The sequence below is a fragment of the Penaeus japonicus genome, unplaced genomic scaffold (genome assembly GCF_977035675.1).
Source record: "Penaeus japonicus unplaced genomic scaffold, GWHDUDI00000001_assembly GWHDUDI00000009, whole genome shotgun sequence".
NCBI lineage: Eukaryota > Metazoa > Arthropoda > Malacostraca > Decapoda > Penaeidae > Penaeus > Penaeus japonicus.
The window spans coordinates 22592061-22614069 of NW_028234411.1; the positions used below are offsets into that span (position 1 = coordinate 22592061).

The 22009-nt window shown below is 50.8% G+C and overlaps 1 protein-coding gene across 6 annotated transcripts in view; it reads left to right on the forward strand.

Annotated features, from left to right (window-relative positions):
• Positions 1-22009, forward strand: part of gukh (NHS actin remodeling regulator GUK-holder) — a 324111-nt gene that overhangs the window by 218940 nt on the left and 83162 nt on the right. The gene's annotated exons all lie outside the window — the stretch shown is intronic.

Below are 22009 nucleotides of genomic sequence, written 5' to 3' on the forward strand. Positions count from 1 at the left end.
TTCTCGTTCATTTTTATGCAAAATGCGCGCAGGGGGGTCGCGGCAAAGTTTCTATACTGGGTCAGCTTTTACTTTGTTCAATGTCTTTTTTTATTTATCATGGGGATTGAATAGATATGGATGTCGCTCTGTGAATTCTCTCAAAAAGACAGTTATACAGGCGTAGTAGCTGACGACGTATATAGAATGGCAGATGGTGGTCAGAAGGTGGGGGTTGTACCCATGGCTATGAAATGCCGCCTCGCTGCAAGGATCGGGCCGAGCAGGCAAAGTCGTCGCCGGTCTCGTTCAAATTCCGCGAACTTTACGATTCGGTAATTCCACTGTGGAAACTTTAAGCTAGCCTTGCTCTAAGCCTTACCGAAGATTAGGCGTTCATTTGTAGATAATGGAGTGATGAGTGCGGCGATTCGCACGTGAGCTTGCAGGGAATCGATAGCCAAGCCGAAGGAGCGGTTGGGAGTGTTGCTTTCATGCGAGAGTTAAGTCATAGACAAAGAAAAATATCTTTTGACTGATGTTCTACCCCGGCCTTGTGATATGCGTCACGGTGTGCATGCAAGTATTCATGTTGGGACGTAATTTGGTATTATAAAAAAGGTCAAGCGGGCTGGAGTATGGAGTGTTAGAGCGCTACGTAGAGATGAACGTGACCGTCTATGGCTCGTTGCTAGCTTAAAGTCCTGTCTGTTTTTGTGCCCTGTCGTTGTCATTAGTTTTCAAGGCGGAGGACTCTTCATTCACGCTCACACGCTCGGTCAATCGAGGACAAATCCCCCTCAGCAGCTCAGCAAACGACCCCCGTAAGACAAACAAAGCCCCTCCCCCTCCACCATCTGGTTCTTTTAACTGACTATAGTGACGTGCCTAATTGTCGGCGCGTGTAATACACCGACCTATTCCCCTTCCCCTCCGGATCGTACTTTTGTTACACGATTCAATAATAAGATAACAGCCCAAAGTAAATTGCTCCGTCTCCTTTCCATGTGTCCATTTAGCGGCGGTGGCCGGGCGGTCTCTGATAACAGGCGGTGACACAGATCCATCACTGGGTGCTCCTTCTTGTGCGAATTCGAGTCGACCTCCGTCTGCTCTGGCCTCGTGTTGTTTCTACGCCCTGTCGGCAAGGGGTTGTTATTTCCTTATTTTCTTCTTTCTGGTTGTTGTTTTCTTCACTTAATCGGATAAGTAACACTTTTTGTCTAAGTCAAACACCAATATACCCTTTCACAACAAAGAGCGAAACTTCAATGTTTGCTCCGGGTTTCCCTTGGGGTGGAATACAGTCGTCTTGCAATTTCCAGTATTACTTTGTAATTTTTCTATATATCGCGCTGCCAATACCCATAGTGATCGTGCCAGTAGGTGGCACATTTCCTGTAGTTTACACAGAGATCAACAGCCATCGAGAAGGGAAATTTCTTTGTATTAATGGAGTATGAAACAAGTGTGCGAGAGCGCGTGTATCTGGCGAGAGGTGGCAGCCATGCGCCCACATCTGTGCGAAACATCAAGTGCATCAGTGGCGCTAGTGGAGTGAGCGAGGTGAGGTGTCGAGCGCGCGGCTGCGTCCCTCCACACTGAGTAATAACCCTGTCGACGGTATTAGCCAGTGATCCAGCAGATATCCTTCGGAAAACAGTGGATGTGACGCTTGTATTCGTGGTCCTTGGGCGTTTTTGTCCTTAATATTTGTGTGCACGTGTTAGTTTTGGGATGAAGCAGAATATATTAAAGGGAAGGTGTGATCAGCTGGGAGTCCGGGGTTATGTCCGGAGATCATCGTCGTCTGCAAGATTGTCCTCGGCACGCTAGTCAGTAGCACCTCCCACCTGCACCTCGGCACAGGTAGGCCTACCCACTTTTGTTTCTGTTTGACAAAACAAAACATAAGTAGAATAATAAGAAAAAATCAATTGAAAACAAACGCTGTAATAGCTTTTTCAGCCATTGAGTTCGTGTCTTGTCCTTTATGAATTATGGTACGTAGATTTGTTGACATGAGTTCCCCTCATCGCGCAGGTACACCATACGATGTTAGCTTCCCTTTTGATACCAGAGCGATACTGAAGCGATTGTTAGATATTGGAATTCTGTTGGAGCACATGTTCCAGCCTGCCTCTTCCCCCCTGCCCTGGCCCTAGCCCCTCTCCCCTCTCCCCCTGCCTCCCCTCACCATTGATCGGGACGGCGGGGAGCCCAAACAACCTCCCTCAGCAGTTAAGAGTACTGGCTGTGGACAACACACAACGCTGTCTTCCTATTGTGTTGTGTAACGCCAGAATTTCTTTTTGTTATGGATTGGTATAGATGGGGAGGCGCAGGCGTCATGTGGCTTTATGGTATTTGTAGAATGTGCTTGATGTGAGATCGAGTCGATGGTTTTCCGCGCGGAAAGATGGTTGTTTTGACAGCTTGCCTCGTCTGGCCTAGCTCGCGTGGCTGTGCCGGTAGGCCATGTTGGGTGTGTCTGGTCACCCCCTTCCCCCCCCTCCCGTTTCCTCTTTCCCCATGCACTTACCATACACCGCCTCTTGGTTTGACTACGCTGTCCACACCACACTTCCGTCACCTATACAAACAGGATATACATTTGTGTTCTCATATTAATTAACCATCCCCCCCCCTCTCTCTCTCTCTCTCTCTCTCTCTCTCTCTCTCTCTCTCTCTCTCTCTCTCTCTCTCTCTCTCTCTCTCTCTCTCTCTCTCTCTCTCTCTCTCTCTCTCTCTCTCTCTCTCTCTCTTTCTCTCTTTCTCTCTTTCTCTCTTTCGTCTCTCTCTCTCTCTTTCTCTCTCTCTCTCTTTCTCTCTTCCTCCCTCTCTCTCTCTCTCTCTCTCTCTCTCTCTCTCTCTCTCTCTCTCTCTCTCTCTCTCTCTCCCTCGCTTTCTCTCTCTCTCTCTTTCGCCCTCGCTCTCTCACTCTTTCGCTCTTTCGCTCTCTCTCTCTCTCTCGTTTCTCTCTCTCTCTCCTGTTTCTCTTTCTCTCTCTCTCTCTCTCTCTCTCTCTCTCTCTCTCTCTCTCTCTCTCTCTCTCTCTCTTTCTCTCTTTCTCTTTCGCTCTCTCTCTCTTTCTCTTTCTCTTTCTCTCTTTCTCTCCCTCCTCTCTCCTCTCCGTACCTTATTTCATCTTCGTTTTTTTTTGCGGCTTTTCCCATTCTAGGGGTCGTCACAGCGGATCATCTGTCTTCATCTTCCCTCCTTATTCTTTCTCTTTTTTTCTTATCAGTCTCATTTTTAATACCTTTCTCTCTCATACTTTCATGTACCTTCTCTCCCCAATCTTTCTATTTCCATTTCTCAAACCTCATCTTCCATCCCTTCCTCTCCATTCCCGTTCTTTCCCTTCATGCCCCCCTCCCCTTTTCTCATCTCTCCCACTTCCCTTCTTTACTTCCCACATCTCAGTCTTTCTTCTCCTCTGTTGTGCCTCTCTCCCTTCACCCTCTTCACCCCCTCCCCCCGTACTCTTACTTTATCATTCCTATCCCCTTCCTCCCATTCCCCTCCCCTCCCCTCCCCTCACATTCTCCCTTCCACCCTTTCCCCCTACTCCCCTTCCCCCCTACTCCCCTTCCTCCCTCTCTTTCCTCCCATTTCCCAGCCCGTCACGCACGAGATCCGTTGCAGCAGCAATGGCTCATGTTGCAGGCGAAGAAGGGAGTTCGTGGCTCAGTCGTTCGTGTCGTCTCTCTCCTTCGCCGTGAATAAGCATTTACTCGCCATTTAAATCGATCTCGGTTGACAGCAGATAATGACGGAGCATATTTCCATTTGTGGCTTTTAATACCTTGTAATTGGGCTTTTTATTTATTCACTTTTATTTTATTATATTACTGTTGTTTGATTGGTCGTATTTTTATTATGTGAACACGTCATTACATCTTGTTAGAAGGCATCTTGTCGTGTTTTTTAATTGTTAACATATATATATATATATATATATAATTTATTTCTTGTGATTTAGCGTGCGTGATTGCTTGGTATCGTGGGCTTCCTTGCCATGCCGTGTGAGCGAAGAAATTGCAAGTGATTTTTCCTTCTCTCTCAGTCTAGATCTCGCATAACTGCAGTTGGTTAAAAGTGTTGTGTACAGCCGAGAAGAGGACGGGTAGATTACTTGCTTTAGTACTACGAAAAGTGGTGTCATCATTATTATTATTATTATTATTATTATTATTATTATTATTATCATTATTATCATTATTATTATTAGCAGTGGTAGTAGTAGTAGGAGGAGGAAAAGTGGTCCTTTTATTATTATTATTATTAGTAGTAGTAGTAGTAGTAGTAGTAACATTACTTCGCCGTACGTCTCTATGGCGTTTTTTTCGCGCCATTACCTTCTCCCCCTCCCTCCTCCTGCTGCTCTTCCTCCTTCTCCTCCTCCTCCTCCTCCTCCTCCTCCTCCTCCTCCTCCTCCTCCTCTCCCCCCCCTCCTCCTCCTCCCCCTCCTACTCCTCCTCCTCCTCCTCCTCCTCCTCCCTCCTCCTCCTCCTCCCCCCTCCTCCCCCCTCCCCCTCCTCCCCCCCCCTCCTCCCCCCTCCTCCTCCCCCCTCCCTCCCCTCCTCCTCCTCCTCCTCCTCCTCCTCCTCCTCCTCCTCCTCCTCCTCCTCCTCCTCCTCCTCCTCCTCTTCCTCCTCCTCCTCCTCCTCCTCCTCCTCCTCTTTTTCCGTCTCCTTCTTCATTTCCTTAATGTTGTGTTTGCGTTAGACTACCCAGCCGGTGTTCTTTCACAGCCGACTATTAAAGAAGAAAGAAATGAACGTAGTTTCCAACGTGAAATCCCGTTACGGTTCAAAGGAACTGAGCGAGGGAGAGGAGGGAGGCAGGAAGGAAGGAGAACAGCATGATCCTAAGTGAAAGAAAGGACTTGAGGATTGCGTGTAAAGAAAAGGAGATCTAATCACATAAAAGACATGCATTGGAGTGTTACATGGATGAAAAAGTGGGAAGGCAACGGCCGAGCTGACGATACGAGCCTTGCCTGCCTGCCTGCCGGTGGATAAAGACGCCATTGTGAGGTGTTATAAGGCGCCCGGGTCATGAGTGGTCATGCAGGATGATCTGGTAACTTTACAGGAGAGGAGGGAGGGAGAGGAGGAGGGAGGGAGAGGAGGGAGGGAGGGAGGGAAGGAGGCGGGAGAGGGAGAGAGAGAGAAGAGGAGGGAGAGGGAGGAGAGACGAGGAGGGAGGGAGGGAGAGACGAGGAGGGAGGGAGGGAGAGACGAGGAGGGAGAGGGAGAGAGAGAAGAGGAGGGAGAGGGAGAGAGAGAAGAGGAGGGAGAGGGAGGGAGAGGGAGAGAGAGAAGAGGAGGGAGAGGGAGGAGAGACGAGGAGGGAGGGAGGGAGAGAGTAGAGAGGAGAAAGAAGTTGAAGGAGAGAACAGAAGAGGGAAGCAGAGAGGAGAAGAGGGCACAGTTTGCATCTCTCTGCGCCTGATGTTACCCTCCTTTTGCCTTACTTCGGTGAGGAGGGAGTGTTCCCGTTGTTTTACAGGTCTTCTTTGTCTCCTGTTGGCTCTGTTGGGGCTTGCCTTCGTTCGACGCCTAAGTCATTTTTTTATTATTCTTTTCTCGTGTTTCTCGCTTTCTTCACTCACCCACTCTAACTCCCACTTCACTATCATTCTCACTCTCTCACTCACTCACTCACTTACAGTCGCTGTATATGCGTTTAGTTACATGTATGATCCTTCATAGATATATGCGCATAGTGTGTAGTGTTACATATTCAGTAACTTTGCTTTTATCCTCCAATCCTTTCTCTCTCTCTCTCTCTCTCTCTCTCTCTCTCTCTCTCTCTCTCTCTCTCTCTCTCTCTCTCTCTCTCTCTCTCTCTCTCTCTCTCTCTCTCTCTCTCTCTCTCTCTCTCCCTCCCTCCCTCCCCATCTCTCCCTCCCTCCCTCCCTCTCGCCTTCTCCCTCTCCCTCTCCCTATCCCTCTCCCTCTCCCTCTCCCTCTCCCTGCTTCCCCTTTTCTTTGCCCTTCCCTCCACGCCCCTCACACTTAACCTTTGCAAGATGAAGGGTCCGTCCTCACGCCTCTCACACCTCACCTTTGCCTCCCTCCCGCCCCTTTAACCTCATAGACGAGACGTACATCCACGCGCCTCGCCTTGCCTCCCATTTGCATGTTCCGAGCGGCCGTACTCGTTGTCCTTTCATATGCTTGCCCTTTTCTGGCTAATCTCTTTTTTCTGTTTTGTTTCGTTGTTTTTTAATACCTTTTTTGTTTTGTTTTGTTTTATTATGTTTTTGTTTCATGCGGCGTTTCTTTTCTTCTCGCTTGCTATTGCTGTTTATTATTTTCCTTTGCTTTCTTTTTCTCTTTCTTGCTCAGTGATCTGCTCCCCTCCCCCTTTTTTGTCTTTGATTATCTTTCGCAAACGATCGTCCATTTCTTTTTCTCTGGTTCTTTTCCAATATTTTATTTTTCCTCACTATTATTCTTCCTTATTCGTTCCTGTACCTGTTTGAAATTTGCCTTTTTCCTTGTTGGCTGCATTTTCTCCTCGGATCTTACTGCCATTCGGATGAAAAAAGGAAATAATCAAAATATATTCCATTATTCGTGTCCACTTTATCTTGAACATCTTCATCATTAGCAATGCCATCCTCGTCTTCCGAAATTCCACAAACAACATCTTCATATTCGCTTAATAACAACTTGAAAGATTCATTATTCACTGCCAAGCGTTCAATATCAAGATGCAACATCCATCGCCCTTAACAGTATGGCCTGTAACAGCATTGCATCCTCAAATCCCGCAATGGATTCAGTCTACAGCATCTAGTGACAAGGGCAGCAACAACCCACAAACAATAACAACAGCACTACATGCAATATAAAGCTAACATGCAACATGAACAGCACGCAATGCCAAACACCCTCGAACGGAAACAATATATTCAGTGCACAGCATCCCGAGGATCTACCACCGTCCGTCATCTGTCTTGCTCCTGGATGCCTGTTTGCTTGCAGGCCTGCATGATTGATAGCTCTGCTTTGCTCTATGGCTTTCTTGGCTTGCCTGTTTGCATTGTTGTTGTTTTGTTTGGCAGGTCTCTATTCTTTTTCTTCCTTTTTTTGCTCGAGCGTTCCCGGAAGAAGGAAAAATGTTTTCCGAATTTTCTGGTTGCATCTTGCCTTTCTGTGACGCGGTCAATTTTTCTTCTAAATTTTCCATTTTGTTCCCATTTTGAGGACGGAGGAATTGATTTTCTCCGCATGGCGTTTTGTTTTGTAGTCGTGAAATGTTAATGTTTACATTTTATCTATGCGATTTTTTTTCTATTGGTTCCGTTCCCATTCAATTTATATATGTGCCCTTTTTACTCTTCGGTATTTACATCTCATATCCGTACCTTCTTCGCTATAATTTTTCGAAACCTATCTCTCCTCTGTTACTCAATCTTATTTCCCTCCCATAATTGGTAAATGTTGCGGCGAGGGGGAGGGGCTAGAGGCCAGGGGGGAGGGGGGAGGATGTGTTAGAGATTTTGCTGATGTCACCGTCGGGCTCCGAGGTAGTCCCTTGGGTATGCTGACGTAGAGATGCCCCTTCCCTCCCTCACTCTCGCCCCCCCCTCCTCTTCACCGACCTCGATGGAAAGCAATACGAGAGCAAATTGGGTTTGGCTGGGTGATTTTCCTTGTGTTGCTCGGTGTCTGTCTGTCTGTCTGAATGTGTCTGTCTTTATCTGCGTGAGTGCGTGTTGGCTCTTGCGTGTTTGATCTAAACCCCCTCTCCTATTCAAACGCAAATGTAACTCAGGAACGCCGAGTAGACTAATTTCCATAAAAAGGAAAAATCGGATAAATATCCTACAGCATTTTGTACAATTCTGTTTCGTATTTGACCATTTAAATTCGCATAGCAGGGGCTTCTGTGTGTGTGTGCTAAGTGCATATCTGTGTATATGCCGTTTATAGAATGCATGTACGTCATGGATTAATGGTGATGTATGTAAATAAAAGCTTTCGTGGTAAGCTAGGACTCCCATTTACGCGTGCGGGGAATGTAGGGCACAGTTTCCATTGAGGTAGCGTGCTAGTGAACTGCTAGTGAACTGCTAGCCACGGCGATGCTGAACGAGAAAGTGTTGGTGGGCGTGGGTGTGTGGGCGGACGAGGGCGAGGGCGTGATGTTTGCGACGGCTGGGTGCAGGCGAGGCCAGAGATTGCACTGGGAGATGAGACGTCGACGGTCTTAGTTCTCTCTCTCTCTCTCTCTCTCTCTCTCTCTCTCTCTCTCTCTCTCTCTCTCTCTCTCCTCTCTCCTCTCTCTCTCTCTCTCTCTCTCTCTCTCTCTCTCTCTCTCTCTCTCTCTCTCTCTCTCTCTCTCTCTCTCTCTCTCTCTCTCTCTCTCTCTCTCTCTCTCTCTCTCTCTCTCTCTCTCTCTCTCTCTCTCTCTCTCTCTCTCTCTCCCTCTCTCTCTCCCTCTTTCCCCCTTTCCCTCTTTTCCTCTTTCTCTCTTTCTCTCTCCTCCCCTTCCCTCGCCCCCCTCTTACCCCCACTCCGCTTCTTCCCTCCCTCCCTTCCCTCTTCCTCCCTCCCCCCCTTCCCTCGCCCCCCTCCCCCCCTTCCCTCGCCCCCCCTCTTACCCCCACCCCCCTCTTCCCCTCTTCCCCCCTTCCCTCGCCCCCTCTTACCCCCCCTTTCCCTCGCTTCACATACGGCTCCGACATTACTATTCCCTTTTCCTCGCACAATCACCGGGTACTGTGACCGTCGCCGCCCCTCCGCACCCCACTTGTGTTCCTGGCGATGCATTAGTCGTGGTCTGCTTGCGTTGTTCACGTGGAAGTGAATAATGCATAAGATGTGGGAGGGGGCACAGGAAGTGAGGGAAAAGGAGAGGAGATTGGGGGGAGAGGGTTGGGGGTGGGTTGGGGATGGGAAGGGGGCGTAAAGGCCAAGGAAATATGGAGGAGAGCGATAGGAGACAGGGAGGGGAGGGGGGTAGAGAACCTATTGGTGGGCTAAAGGTGGGTGATGTAAAAGAGGGAGAATGGCAAGGACGAAGGGGCGAGTGAGTGAGGGAGAGAGATAGAGGGGGAAAGGGAATGAAGAGCGCATGCAGGAATTGTAAGGAAAGAGAAAAAAAAAAAGAGAAGGAAGAAATGGGGGGGGGGGGATACAGGGTTTGTTAGCTGGCGCGAAAATGATCATTATAACTTGGAAGGTCGAGATGAAAGAGAGAGGGAGAGGGAGAGAGAGAGAGAGAGAGAGAGAGAGAGAGAGAGAGAGAGAGAGAGAGAGAGAGAGAGAGAGAAGGGGGGGAGGATTGAGAGAGGCAAGGACGGAGAAAAAACGAAGAAACCAAGACAGAAGATATGAAAAAGAAGAAAATATAAAGACATGGTTGTGTCCATTCGCGTACTGTCGTGTACGCAGAGCTGTCGACGCCGCCCGCCCGCCCCGCCGAGAGTGTCATAGCCAAGGCCGCGAGTCTGACACCGTGTAGACGATGCCCATTCAACCCCGGGAGTATTATGTGACGCCCTGAATGTTCCCAGGGTGCTCAACGCACAACGGCTGGCGTGCACTGTCGTTTTGCAATGCCGGGAGTGTTCATTGCGCGCGTATTGTGTCGAAGCGCCTTGTCAGAGAAGCGGCGTCATCAAGTAGTAATGGACGTAGCCTCCAGAAGCAGCCGAACAGGGTTGTGTCCGTGACGGTAGAGTAGCATCGCTTAAGGACACGTTGCAGCTTCCAGGGAATGAAGGCATGACGTCACTGATGAGGGAGGGGGTGAATAGGGGGCAGGGGGTAGGCGGGAGGGGGTGAGTCTGGATGTCTCAGGGTTGGTTCCGCCACAAGTTACGGCGATGCGTGTGAAAATTTATATCTTCTCCTCACGCTTTTTCTCTGTCTCCCTCTTGCCCTCTCTATCTCACTCGCTCTGTCTCTCTCTCTCTCATTCACTATCTCTCCCTCTCTCATTCACTATCTCTCCCTCTCTCATTCTCTCTCTCTCCCTCTCTCATTCTCTCTCTCTCCCTCCCTCATTCTCTCTCTCCCCTTCCCTCATTCTCTCTCTCCCCTTCCCTCATTCTCTCTCTCCCTCTCTCTCTCTCTCTCTCTCTCTCTCTCTCTCTCTCTCTCTCTCTCTCTCTCTCTCTCTCTCTCTCTCTCTCTCTCTCTCTCTCTCTCTCTCTCTCTCTCTCCCTCCCTCCCCCCTCCCTCCCTCCCTCCCTCCCTCCCTCCCTCCCTCCCTCCCCCCCCCCCCCCCCCTCTCTGGCGACCTCGCCTTAGTGCATATAAGCCCGGCTAGGCATCTGCTCTGCAAATCTGGCTTATCCTTATCTTTATCTCTCCCCTTCTTTCCCTCTCCTCTCCTTCTCCCTTCCCCTCCATCTCCCTCTCCTCCCCTCCCTCTCCCCCCCCCTCTCCCTCCCTCTCCCTCCCTCCCTCTCCCCCCTTTCCCTCTCACTCCATATTCACCTCTCCCTCTCACTCCCTCTTCCCCTCTCCCTCCCTCGCCCTCTCCCTCTCCCTCTCCCTCTCCCTCTCCCTCTCCCTCGCCCTCCCTCTCTACCTCCCCTTCCCTCCTTTTTTCTCCCCTCTCTCTCTCGCATTGTTTCGCCAAGAACACTTTGTTCCTCTTCGTCGATGAATACACTGACCTTATTCCTCAAGTACTTCAAATGTCGAAGAGTACATGACGCCAACGTAAGGCACAAGGGACCGCCGCTTCTTTAGGATACATCTAAACCACACACCTTCTGACGGGTCCTCATAAATGGTGGGTAGAAGAGGGTTGATTTCCCCGTTTCCCCTCTTTCCTCTTCCCTTCTTTCTCCTTTCCCATCTGCCCCTACTCCCTTTCCTTCTTCCCCTTTCACATCTCCCTTATGCCCTCCCCCCCCCTCCCCTCAGGCTCCTTTCCTCTCCCTCTCCCACCAACATACCAGCTCAACCTCCTGGTACCCTTTTCCCCTCCTTGGGTCACCTCCCCCCTCGCCCTTTCTTCCCCCCCACCTCCCCTCCCTCTCTCCTCTCCCCCATCTCTCCCTCACCACCCCCTCTCCTCTCCCCCACCTCCCCCCCACTCCCCCCTCTCTCCTCTCCCTGCCCTCCGACCTTAAGAGTTATTCCCAGCTCAGCTATCTCTCTCGTCGATGTTTGTTTTTATGAACATGTATTTTATCATGACTGTCGCTAAAAGGTCATGTTCCATTGGTCATGGCTAAGCTTACTACAGGCATCCCATGTGACAGTCTTTTGCTACACGTTCTCTTTTTTACGTTTTGTGGCACTTGTTTCGAGCGCTAAGAACGACTATGTTCAACTACGAGTCCAGTGTGCCACTTGACGCACCCAGAAGTAGGGCTGTCCACTCCACCAGAGGGTAAACTGTTCGCCTTCGTGTTTATGTGTGCGGTGTCCTCTCACAGCGCCCGCTCCTCCTCCTCCTCCTCCTCCCCCCCACACGCTCCCCTACCCACCTCCACCCCTGGCCCCTAACTCCACCCCACCCAACCCCACCTAACTACCACACCCCGATGCTGTGTGTATGTGTGGCTCCTTGCTTCCTTGAAGTTGAGTCTCGCTTTCTGTACTTCTATGCTCTGGTTTCCCCTCCCTCTCCCTTCTCATCCTTCCCCTCCCCTCTCCTCCCCTCCCCTCTCCTCCCCTCGCATCCCGTCTCCTTCCTCTCTCGTGTTACTGTGGTCATTTCGTGGCATTATAACATGGCCCAAACGGCACCATTCACACAGTAGCTCGTGGATGTTTACGCATACTTCGTCACGGACTCCTCACGCAGCTTCATAACATAGACCATTTCGCTCTGATGGCCAGATCCCTTCCACCCTACACCCTCTCATCCTATACACTGCTCACCATTACACCCTATACCAGACGCTCTTAGGTGAGACAAAAAACATCTAAGGTACAAAGAACTTATTAATTTATGTTAACTGGTGATAAAGCCATCTCTTTTTTTTATAATGTGATATTATGATATGATGTTATTACCGCATATGGGCTGTGTCAAAAGCTTGTTCACACCTGTAGGCTTATCCGGGCTGGTAATAAATAAAGGACGAAGCTATAAAGGGGGAGGTTAGGCTAAGAATCCTGAGGAGAGATAGGGTAGCCTGCTTCTTAACGGGTCACATGCAGTATAAAGAGCATCGCGTTAACTTCTTGGTGTGTTTTGCTCGTTTCCTAGTTTTTATTTTCATAATTCATTTTCCTGAAGATGGTGAGCAGGAAAAAGTCTTTGAGGGAAAGGATGGAATACGGGTGGGATTAAAATAGGGGGGAAAAGGAAGGAACAAAATGGAAGAAGGGGAAATGAAAGAAAAGAGGAAGAGAAAGAGGAAAAAAATATAAAGAGTGAAAAAAGAAAGAAACAGGTAGAGTTAAAATGTAAAATAATATACAGGAATTATAAGGGCAGGAGGGAAGAAAGAAGTAAGGAAGGAAGCGGGGAAGGAGGAGGAGGAAGAAGCAGAAGGAAAGGTGAGGCATCCTGGGTCGGAAGAGGTAACGTGGCGGATATGGCCGTAATTTTATTTTTGAGCCCTGAGTTAGCCGGCCATGTCGTGGGGAGGGGGGAAGTGTAGGGGTGCGGGTTGTTGGAGGTGAGCGGGAGGAGGGGGGGGGAGGTTAGTGCTCGCCCATTCACTCCTTCCTTCCTTCCTTCCTTCCCCTCCCTTCTTTCCTTCCGGTTGTGTGTCGTTCTTATCCCCGTTTTAGCGTGGCTGCTTTCTTGCCTCGACTTCTAGCCGCGATTCATTCCTCTCGTCCATTCCTCCCGCCGGTTTTATATCTGCCAACTTCCTTGATATCTAATGCAGCGGAAGTTATACCTTTTCACTGTTATATTTCTCCCTTTGTCTGGCCGCTCTTCACCCGATTTGACCTTAATTTCCTCCTTTCGGGCTTCCCCTTTCTCCACTCCTATGTACATGCCTTCTTCTTCTTCTTCTTCTTCTTCTTCTTCTTCTTCTTTTCTCTCCCCTTCACTTGCTATCTCTTTCTTTCTTTTCTCTCTCTTTCTCCTCCTCCCTCTCCTTCCCTCCCTACCTCACTCACTCACTCACTCACTCACTCACTCACTCACTCACTTACTTACTCACTTACTCACTTACTCTCTCTCTCTCTCTCTCTCTCTCTCTCTCTCTCTCTCTCTCTCTCTCTCTCTCTCTCTCTCTCTCTCTCTCTCTCTCTCTCTCTCTCTCTCTCCAACCTCTCTCTGCCCCCCCCTCTCCCTCCACTCCCTCTCCCCACTCCCTCAATTTTTCCTCCCTTCCCTCCTCTCTCCCCTCTTTCCCTCTATCTTGCCTTACCTTGTTTCACTGCCATGGCTCACCGCGTCCCTGACTCACTGCTTGAGCATGACGTGAACTCCCCTCATTCATGACCTCAGCCTCCCACTGGCAGGTCCTTGCCTCCCCTCCTCGCCTCCCCTGCTTGCTCTTATATCATTCTCCCCTCTTCTTTGCCTCGCTCTCCTTTCTCCTGTACTCTTTCTTCTCGTCTCTTTCGTTTCTTTTCTCTATCTTCTGTCGTCTCTCCTCTTTTCGTTCTCCTATTTTTGTCCGTTTTTCCTCCTTCCCCTCTCCATTTTCTCTTCTCTCATTCCTGTTCAGTTTTTCTCCTTCCTTTTCTTACACTCCTTCTTGTTCCTTTTTGCCCTCCTTTCGTAAGCCTCTCTTGGTTTCCATGTCCCCCTCGCCCCCTCCTCTTATTCTTCTTTCTTCTTTCCATTTTCATTTGTTCCTGTTCATATCCTCTCTATCTTCTCCCCCCCCCCCCCCCCCCCGTTATCTGCGTCTCTTTCTCTTCTCCCCCTCTTCTTTTCTTTCCTTTCTCTTGCCATAGCACTTGACAAGGCCCGGCGGCGATTTTACGGCTCAGGAGTACAAGAGGTTCTGTCATACTTGAGGAGAATGTGGAATAGGAAGAGGGGAAGCAGAGGAGGAGAAAGAGCGGAATGGGAGGAGGAAAGGGGGAAAGAAAGGAGGAGGTAGAGGGAAAAGGGAGGAAGAAGAAGAGGGGAAAGGGAGAAGGAGGAAAAGGGAAAAGGAAGGAAGTGGGGAATACAAAGAAGAATATGGCGAAGAGAAGTAGAAAGTATACGAAATGATGAAGGATAAGGTGGGTGAGGAGGAGAAAATGGAATATAGGGTATAAGAAGAAAAAGAGGAGATTTAGAAAAAGTGTGATAGGAAAAAGAACATAAGAAAACGGGCGGTGGAGTCATTGAGCCTGCCAGTATTTATTTTCTTATCCAACTCGGCTTAATTAATCTGCGACTAGAGACGGCGGAGAGAGGGAACCACGTGGTCGCTTGTTACCTTCTTACCCCTCATTCCCCCTCCTCTTCCCTCCCCCCTTCCCCCTTCCCTCTACCATTCCTTCTACCCTCTCGAGCTACCTCCTGCTCCCTCTTTCTCCTTCTCCCGTTATGTTGCTTTTGCTCTCCCCAACTCTCCTCCTTCACTCGGTATGTTGCTTCAGATCCCTCGTGACTCTCGAGTTCTTCACCCTCTCTCCCTCCCCTCCTTCTTCCCTTCCTCCTTCTCTTCTCCGTCCCTTCTTGCCTCCATCCCTCTCTCCCTCCTGCCCTCCCTCCCTCCCTCCTCCTTCCTTTCCTCCTTCCCTTCTTCCCTCCCTCTTGACCTTCTCCCCTCCCTCTCTTCTTCCCTCCCTCCCCTCCTTCCCTCCCTCCCCTCCTTCCCTCCTTTACCCCATCCCTCCCTCTCTTCCTCCCTCCCTTCTTCCCTCCTTCCTGGTGACACTGCGGCGGCCCTATTGGGCGGGTGCCACCTTTCCTTCCCTTCTTCCTGCCCTTACCTTCCCTTGCTCCCTCCGGCGGCCGAGTGTTTCCCTCATTAACTGGCACATTACGGACTCGACGCACCCCCCCTCCCTCCCCCTTTACACTCCCCTTAGCTATGCCTCCTTGTCCCTCTCCTCATTCACTCACACCCCCTACCCCTTCTCCCCTTTTCTCCTACCCTCCGCCTTCCCTACCTTGCCCCTATTTCCCTCTCATGATCCATCTTCCTTCTTCCCCTCAGTGTGTTTGCCCTCATCAGGTCTTTTACCCCCCCCCCCCTCCCAATCTCATCCCTTCTCCAATCCCTCGTGTTTCACCTCGTCACGTATCTTTTCCTCTCTCGCCTACCCTCTCCTCTCGCCTTCCCTTCCCCTATCATTTCCCGTCTCCCCTCCCCTCCCCTCTCCTCTCCCCTTCTCCTCCCCTATCAGTCTACTCCTCCCTCACGTCCCTCCCTGCCCCACCCCGATGTGACCTTTGACCCAGAGTGGTGTGCCTGCGCTAACGAAGGTTGTCCAGCGTTGATGGGACAACACTTCAGAAACTTGCTCCAAAAGGAAGAAGGGTGAGGGGACTGAGGGGAAGGGGTAGGGGTAGGGGTAGGAGGGAGTGGAGGGAGAGGAGATGAAGGAATAGGAAGAAGGGTGGGAAGGGTTGGAGGTGAGGGATAGAAAGAAAGGGTGGGAGGGGGAGGAAGTGAGGGATAGAAAGGAGGGGTGGAGGAAGAAGGTAAAGGATGGGGAGGAGGTTAGAGGATAGGGATAGGGATATGGGGATAGGAGGGCCGGGGAAGAGGATGAGGGTCTTTCCTTCAGAATAGATGGACGGGGGAAAAGCGGTAAATCAAGAGAAACGGATGGTAAGGATGTTGGCGCGAATGAGGGGAAGACAAAGAGAAAGAGAAAGAGAAGCGAAGAGGAAGCAGATAGAAAAGAGCGTGAACGAACCACTCAGGCGATGCCGATGACGGAGAAAAGGAGGAAAGAAAAATAGAAGCGCGGAAAGCGAAAGGTAAAAAGAGTAAAAGGAAAGGAAAACCGATGGAGGGGAGACGCGAGGAAGGAAACTATAGAAAGAGTGGAGGGGAAAGGGGCGGAGAAAGACAAAGGAAACACAAAGGGCACGAGGAGGGAGGGAGAGTGCATGCGGTGAAGGCTAATATTGTCTGTGGAACGGGAGGAAGAGATAGAAAGAGGCAGGGGCGGGGATGGAAGGGAAAGAGGATGGCAAGGGGAGGGAAAGGAAGAGATAGAAGTAGAGCGTTGGAAAGAGAGAGAGGAGAGGGAGGGGAAGGGAATGAGAGGGAGAGGAGGAGAAGGAGGAGGAGAAGGAGAGGAGAGGAAAGGAAAGGAAAGGAAAGGAAAGGAAAGGAAAGGAAAAGGAAGGAAAGGAGAGGGAGAGGGAGGGGGAGAAAAGGGAAGGATAGGAGAGGTAGAGGGTTGGAAAGAGAAGGAGAGGAATGGAGAGAGTGGGAGAGAAAGGGGAATGGAACGAGTGGGGGAGGGAATGAAGATGAAGGAAGGAGGTAGAAAGGAAAGGGAGAGGGAAGAGGGAAAAGGAAATGAAAGGGAGAGGAAGAGGAAACGGAAAGGAAAGGAATGAAAATGGATACGGGGATGAATACAAGAGAGAGAAAGTGAGAGCAAGAACGAGAGAGGAGAGACAAATTGATTGATTAGGAGAGAGAGAGAGAAAGAGAGGAGGAGGAGGGGGAGCCGGGAGATGGAGGCAGGAGGAGAGCATAAGGGGGTGGGGGGCAAAAGGAGAGGACGGGAATGAGTGAGATAGAGAGCAAAAGAGACGGAACGTAGAAGAGAGGGCGGGAGGAACGACTTTCGTACCCTGGTTGTCCCCGGAAAGGTACGTGCGCCAAGTGCGGCTGGATGGAGGGAAAGTAATTCTAATTATCGCTGTTTTGTTGTTGTTTTTTATCACCCCCTTTTCTTCCCTTTCGTCTTCTGTCCCTGTGTCCCCTAAACTTTTGCTGACCGTCACGCCCTTTCATTCGTGCATCCCTAATTCCTCTTCTTCCCTTTCTCCTCCTCCTCTTAATCCTCTTCCTTCTCCATCTCCTCCTCCCTCTCCTCATTCTCCTCCTCCTCCTCCTCCTCCTCCTCCTCCTCCTCCTCCTCCTGTTCTTCCTCTATCTCTTCCTCCTCCCCTTCCCCTCCCCTCCCCTCCTTCTCTTAATGCTCCTCCTCCTCTTCCTCCTCCTCCCCCTCCCCCTTTCCATCCCCCTCCCCCTGTCTTCTCACCCTTCTCCTGATGGGGGTCCGTCAAAAAGCCACGTGTAAACATTCGATAGCTCTTTCAAGGAGGGATACGTTTAGCGGATTTTGAATTCGGGGCGCTGCGGGGGCCAGTTATCATTATAAAGTATTTCCGGCAGTTATTTCCGATTTTCTGCGTTTGACGTGGTCTCGTTCCCCAGTTCCCTCGTGAGGTTTCCTTCCCCTCTCGCGAGCCATCCTTCAGAACGGTTGTGCGGGGCGGGCTAGGGAATGGGAAGCAGGGAGGGGGGGGGTTAGGGGAGAGGGACCCCTTTTCTGTTCCCCTCTCGCGCTGCCTCCTGACGTCATCCGCCTCGTGTCTCTCAGAATCTCGCCGTCTGCGCTCTCTTTCTCCCTTTCTCTCTTTCTCTCTTTCTCCCTTTCTCTCTTTCTCCCTTTCTCTCTCTCTTCTCTCTCTCTCTCTCTCTCTCTCTCTCTCTCTCTCTCTCTCTCTCTCTCTCTCTCTCTCCTCTCTCTCTCCCTCCCTCTCTCCTCTCTCTCTCTCTCTCTCTCTCTCTCTCTCTCTCTCTCTCTCTCTCTCTCTCTCTCTCTCTCTCTCTCTCTCTCTCTCTCTTCCCCTTCCCCTGCCTCTCCCCTCTCCCTCCCTCCTTCCCTCCTCCCCTCCTCCCCTCCTCCCCTCCTCCCCCTTTCCCTCCTCTTCCCGCACGTCTTATTTCCTTTATAACCTCCCTTGTATGCTTGCTCTCACTCTCTCTTTGTCTCTCCCTTTCCCCTTCTGCCCTCACCCTTGCCCCCCCCCCTTCCTCCCCAACCCACACGCCCTGACGGAAATACCGGTCAAACTTCTCCTTTGGAAGTCACAGTATTGCTCTCAAAGTTTCTGCAAGCACTCATACCCTTTCCCCTCCTCTCCCTCCTCTCCGTCCCTCCCCCTCCTTCCTCTCCGTCCCTCCCTCCCCCTCCTCTCCGTCCCTCCCCCTCCCTCCCCTCCCCCACCCCACCCACTCTCCCCTTAGTCTTCCTCTTCCTCCCCCTCTTTTCCTTCATTCCCCATCAGCTCCCAGTTTCTCTATCTATCCCTCCTCCATTCCCAAAGCCCCTCCCATTCTTCTCTACCCTCACCCCTTCCCTTATCCCTTATCCCTTTCCCGTTCCCTTTTCATTTTCATTTTCACTTTCCTATCTCTTCACTCTGCCTTCCCCCTCCCATTCTTCCTCTTCCTTCCCCCTCCTATTCTTCCTCTTCCCTCCCCCTCCTATTCTTCCTCTTCCCTCCCCTTCCCCTCCCGCCCCCTTTCCCTCTCTCCTCCCTCTTTAAACCACTCTTGTTTGAGCGGCCGCCGGGTATTACGGACGTCGAGAGCCAAATTACGGCGCTTTCGATGTTGTTGCAGGCGGGGTGGAGTTGGGGTTGGGGTTGATGGGGGGGATTAGGGATTGAGGTGAGGTTGAAGGGAATGGGGGTTGAGGAGGAAAGGGTCACGGTATCGGTTTTGAAATGGCCGTCTTTCTGTTAGGTTTCGTTCTTATTTCTTTTCTTCCTCTCCCTCCCTCTCTTCCTTTCTCCCGCCCGCCCTCCCTCCCTCCCTCCCTCTATCTCCCTCTCTCTCCCCCTCTCTCCCTCTCTCCCTCTCTCCCTCTCACTCCCTCTCACTCCCTCTCTCCCTCTCTCTCCCTCCCTCTCTCTCCCTCTCTCTCTCTCTCTCTCTCTCTCTCTCTCTCTCTCTCTCTCTCTCTCTCTCTCTCTCTCTCTCTCTCTCTCTCTCTCTCTCTCTCTCTCTCTCTCTCTCTCTCTCTCTCTCTCTCTCTCTCTCTCCCTTTCTTCCCCTTTCTCCTTCCCTCTCTCCCTCTCCCTTTCCCCCTCTATATCTCTTTCTCTATTCTTTCTCTTTTCCTCTTTTTCCTCTCCTGCCCTCCCCTTATATTTCCTCTCCAATCCTCCTAACTTTATAGGCGGAGAAGTGGGAAGGGAAAAGAGAAAAGCAGTGTCTCGGGAGTGACCTGTCATACGACCTGATATCAGGCAGGAGTATTGACGGCGCTCTCTCTCTCTCTCTCTCTCTCTCTCTCTCTCTCTCTCTCTCTCTCTCTCTCTCTCTCTCTCTCTCTCTCTCTCTCTCTCTCTCTCTCTCTCTCTCTCTCTCTCTCTCTCTCTCTCTCTCTCTCTCTCTCTCTCTCTTACTCTTTTACTCACACACACACACACACACACACACACACACACACACACACACACACAGACTTATGTACACTTACTTGTACACCCAGTAAAAGTAAGTGTACATAAGTCTGTTTCAGTGCTGTGTCAACGTCACCCGCCACCCCATTCCTCCTGGAAACTCTCCCAATCTATTCCTAATCTCATTATCATTATTATATTTCCTAGTTCTTTCCTCTCCTTCCCGTTCCGTCTCCTTCCTTCTTCCCCCTTTCCCCTTCTCCCCTTCTCCCCTTCTCCCCTTCTCCCCTTCTCCCCATCTCCCCCACACACTCCTTCCCGTCCGGAAATGTAAATACACTGATTGCGAGGCGAGGCGTTTGCGTCTTGCTGGGTCGCCCGCGTGCTATGGCGATGCTGGTCGTCACGTGATGGTATTTGGAGCCTTAGGGGGTTGTTGGAGAGGGAGGGTGTGTGTGTGGGGGGGATGGGTGGAGGAAGGAGAGGAGATGAGTGGAGTGGTGGATGGAGGAGGGACGGGGAACAGGTAAGGAATAGTGAGGAAGGGGCATATTTGAGTAGGGAAAGGGTGTGAAGATGATTAGGAAGTTAGATTTTGCGTATGTTGCAGATTGCAGTGCTCTTCCGAGATGCCGTGGATGCCTGTGCACGCAGATAGCCTTTCCAGGTGTAGTCGAGGCCCACGTGAAGGTGATGATGCATCGGCGTCGCCTGTCTATCGTTTGCCTCTCCGCCATGATTCATAAAATGTCGGCGTGCTGTTGCCGCCTCCGTTGATTCCTCCTCCCTCTAATACAATCGTCAAATATTTTGAAAGATGAAGAGGATGCCAGAACAGATGACAAAAGGGTGGTGGGGTGGATGCTGGTGTCGGTTGTCAGACATCTTTCTTTGGCATTGGCTTGAATGCTTTTTAGTGCAGGAATTCTCTCCTTCGCTTGGAGAATTTATTCTCAATGCTAAAGCGATTACGGCGGGAACGTTGGCAAGATGCGGTTTAGAGTAATAATGCCTGGCGATGAATATGCGCATAACGGAAAGTTTGATTCTGTGGGGGATGGATAATGAGGAGAATACAATGCTGTTTATGTTATAAGCGTATTAGCATACCGGTTTCGAAATGAGGGATGTTTGCCTCATTTCCTGTTATTATCCTGTATCCACTTTTTGTCTTGTTAAGAGCCGTCCATTGTATTCACATCGGCATAATTTTATTTTTTTATTTATTTAATTATGAAAAAAAGACTGCAAAATGGAGAGGGAGGTAGAAGGGGCCTAATAAGCGTGAGGTGAGATGAGGTCAGGTGAGAAGCAAGGAGATATTTCGAGTGAGGCTGATAGGTTTTAGGTGAGAAGTGAGAATTACAAGTGTACGGGGCACATAAGTGATAGAGAGACCAAGTGCGAGGCGACTAGCGTGGAGCTTGCATCAGGACTTCTCCGAATGTGGATCGTGAGGGAGAGACCGACCTGCGTCCTTCACCCCCTCAATATCACCCCTACCCTACCCTATCGTCCCCTTCCTTACCCTAACCTACCCTACCCTGCTCTACCCTATCCTCCCCTCCCTCCCTCATAATTCCTCCTCCTCCTCCCCCTCCCCCCCCTCCTCCCCCTCCCCCCTCCTCCCCCTTTCCCTCCCCCTCCCCCTCCCCTCCTCCTCCTCCTCCTCCTCCTCCTCCTCCTCCTCCTCCTCCTCCTCCTCCTCCTCCTCCTCCTCCTCCTCCTCCTCATTTTCGCCATCGTCATCCACTGCTGCGGGTAGCGTCGAGGCCTGGCAAAAACTGGACCTCGTCAGGTGTGCTTTGCTCGAACTGCTCGGGGCTTGCAGTCCCGCCCCCTCTCCCCCATCTCTCTCTCTCTCTCTCTCTCTCTCTCTCTCTCTCTCTCTCTCTCTCTCTCTCTCTCTCTCTCTCTCTCTCTCTCTCTCTCTCTCTCTCTCTCTCTCTCTCTCGCTCGCTCTCTCTCTCTCTCTCTCTCCTTTCGTGTCTAAAGTTCCATTATTAATATAGACATGTGCGTATTTGTGTGTCGCGGGGGCAAGGGAGAGGGAGGAGGAGTGGATGGGAGAGAGGCATAGGGATAGGGACTAGGAGGCAGGAGGAGGGTAGGAGAAGACCAGGCAAGAGAGGGAAAGAGGAATAGCGACTGGGAGAGAGTTGGGGGGGGGGGGAGAGAGAGAACCGGGGCAGGACTAAAGGGAGGGGGCAGGTGCAGGGGGCAGGATGACGGCGGGGCGGGCAGCGAGGTCCAGCGCACGGCCTCGGGTCTTCCCCTGGGGTGTGCAGCCTTCATCCCCGACCGGGATTAGTGAGGTGGTTTGGCTGCCATTGATTCTGCTCGAGGTTGGGCTGGCCAGGGGAGGGGGAGGGGGAAGAGGGAAGGGAGGAAGGGGAAGGGGAAGGGGAAGGGGAAGGGGGTGGGGGTTTGGGGGCAGGGAAGGAGAGGGTGAAAACGTGATGAATGATCCTCTCTCTCTCTCTCTCTCTCTCTCTCTCTCTCTCTCTCTCTCTCTCTCTCTCTCTCTCTCTCTCTCTCTCTCTCTCTCTCTCTCTCTCTCTCTCTCTCTCTCATTCACTCTCACTCTCACACACTACTCGAATTTCGGTTGGTGGAATTGTAATCGACGGATATTATGACCTGGTGAATAATAGAATATGTTTTTTTTTATATACACGGAATTATTCCTTTTTTACTGGAATTTGCCGAGACTAATGTAGCATGATCGCATTTTTAAGTATGAATTGAAATGAACCAGACGATGTATATACGCCTGTACAACGTGATCATGTTTTTGCAAAGT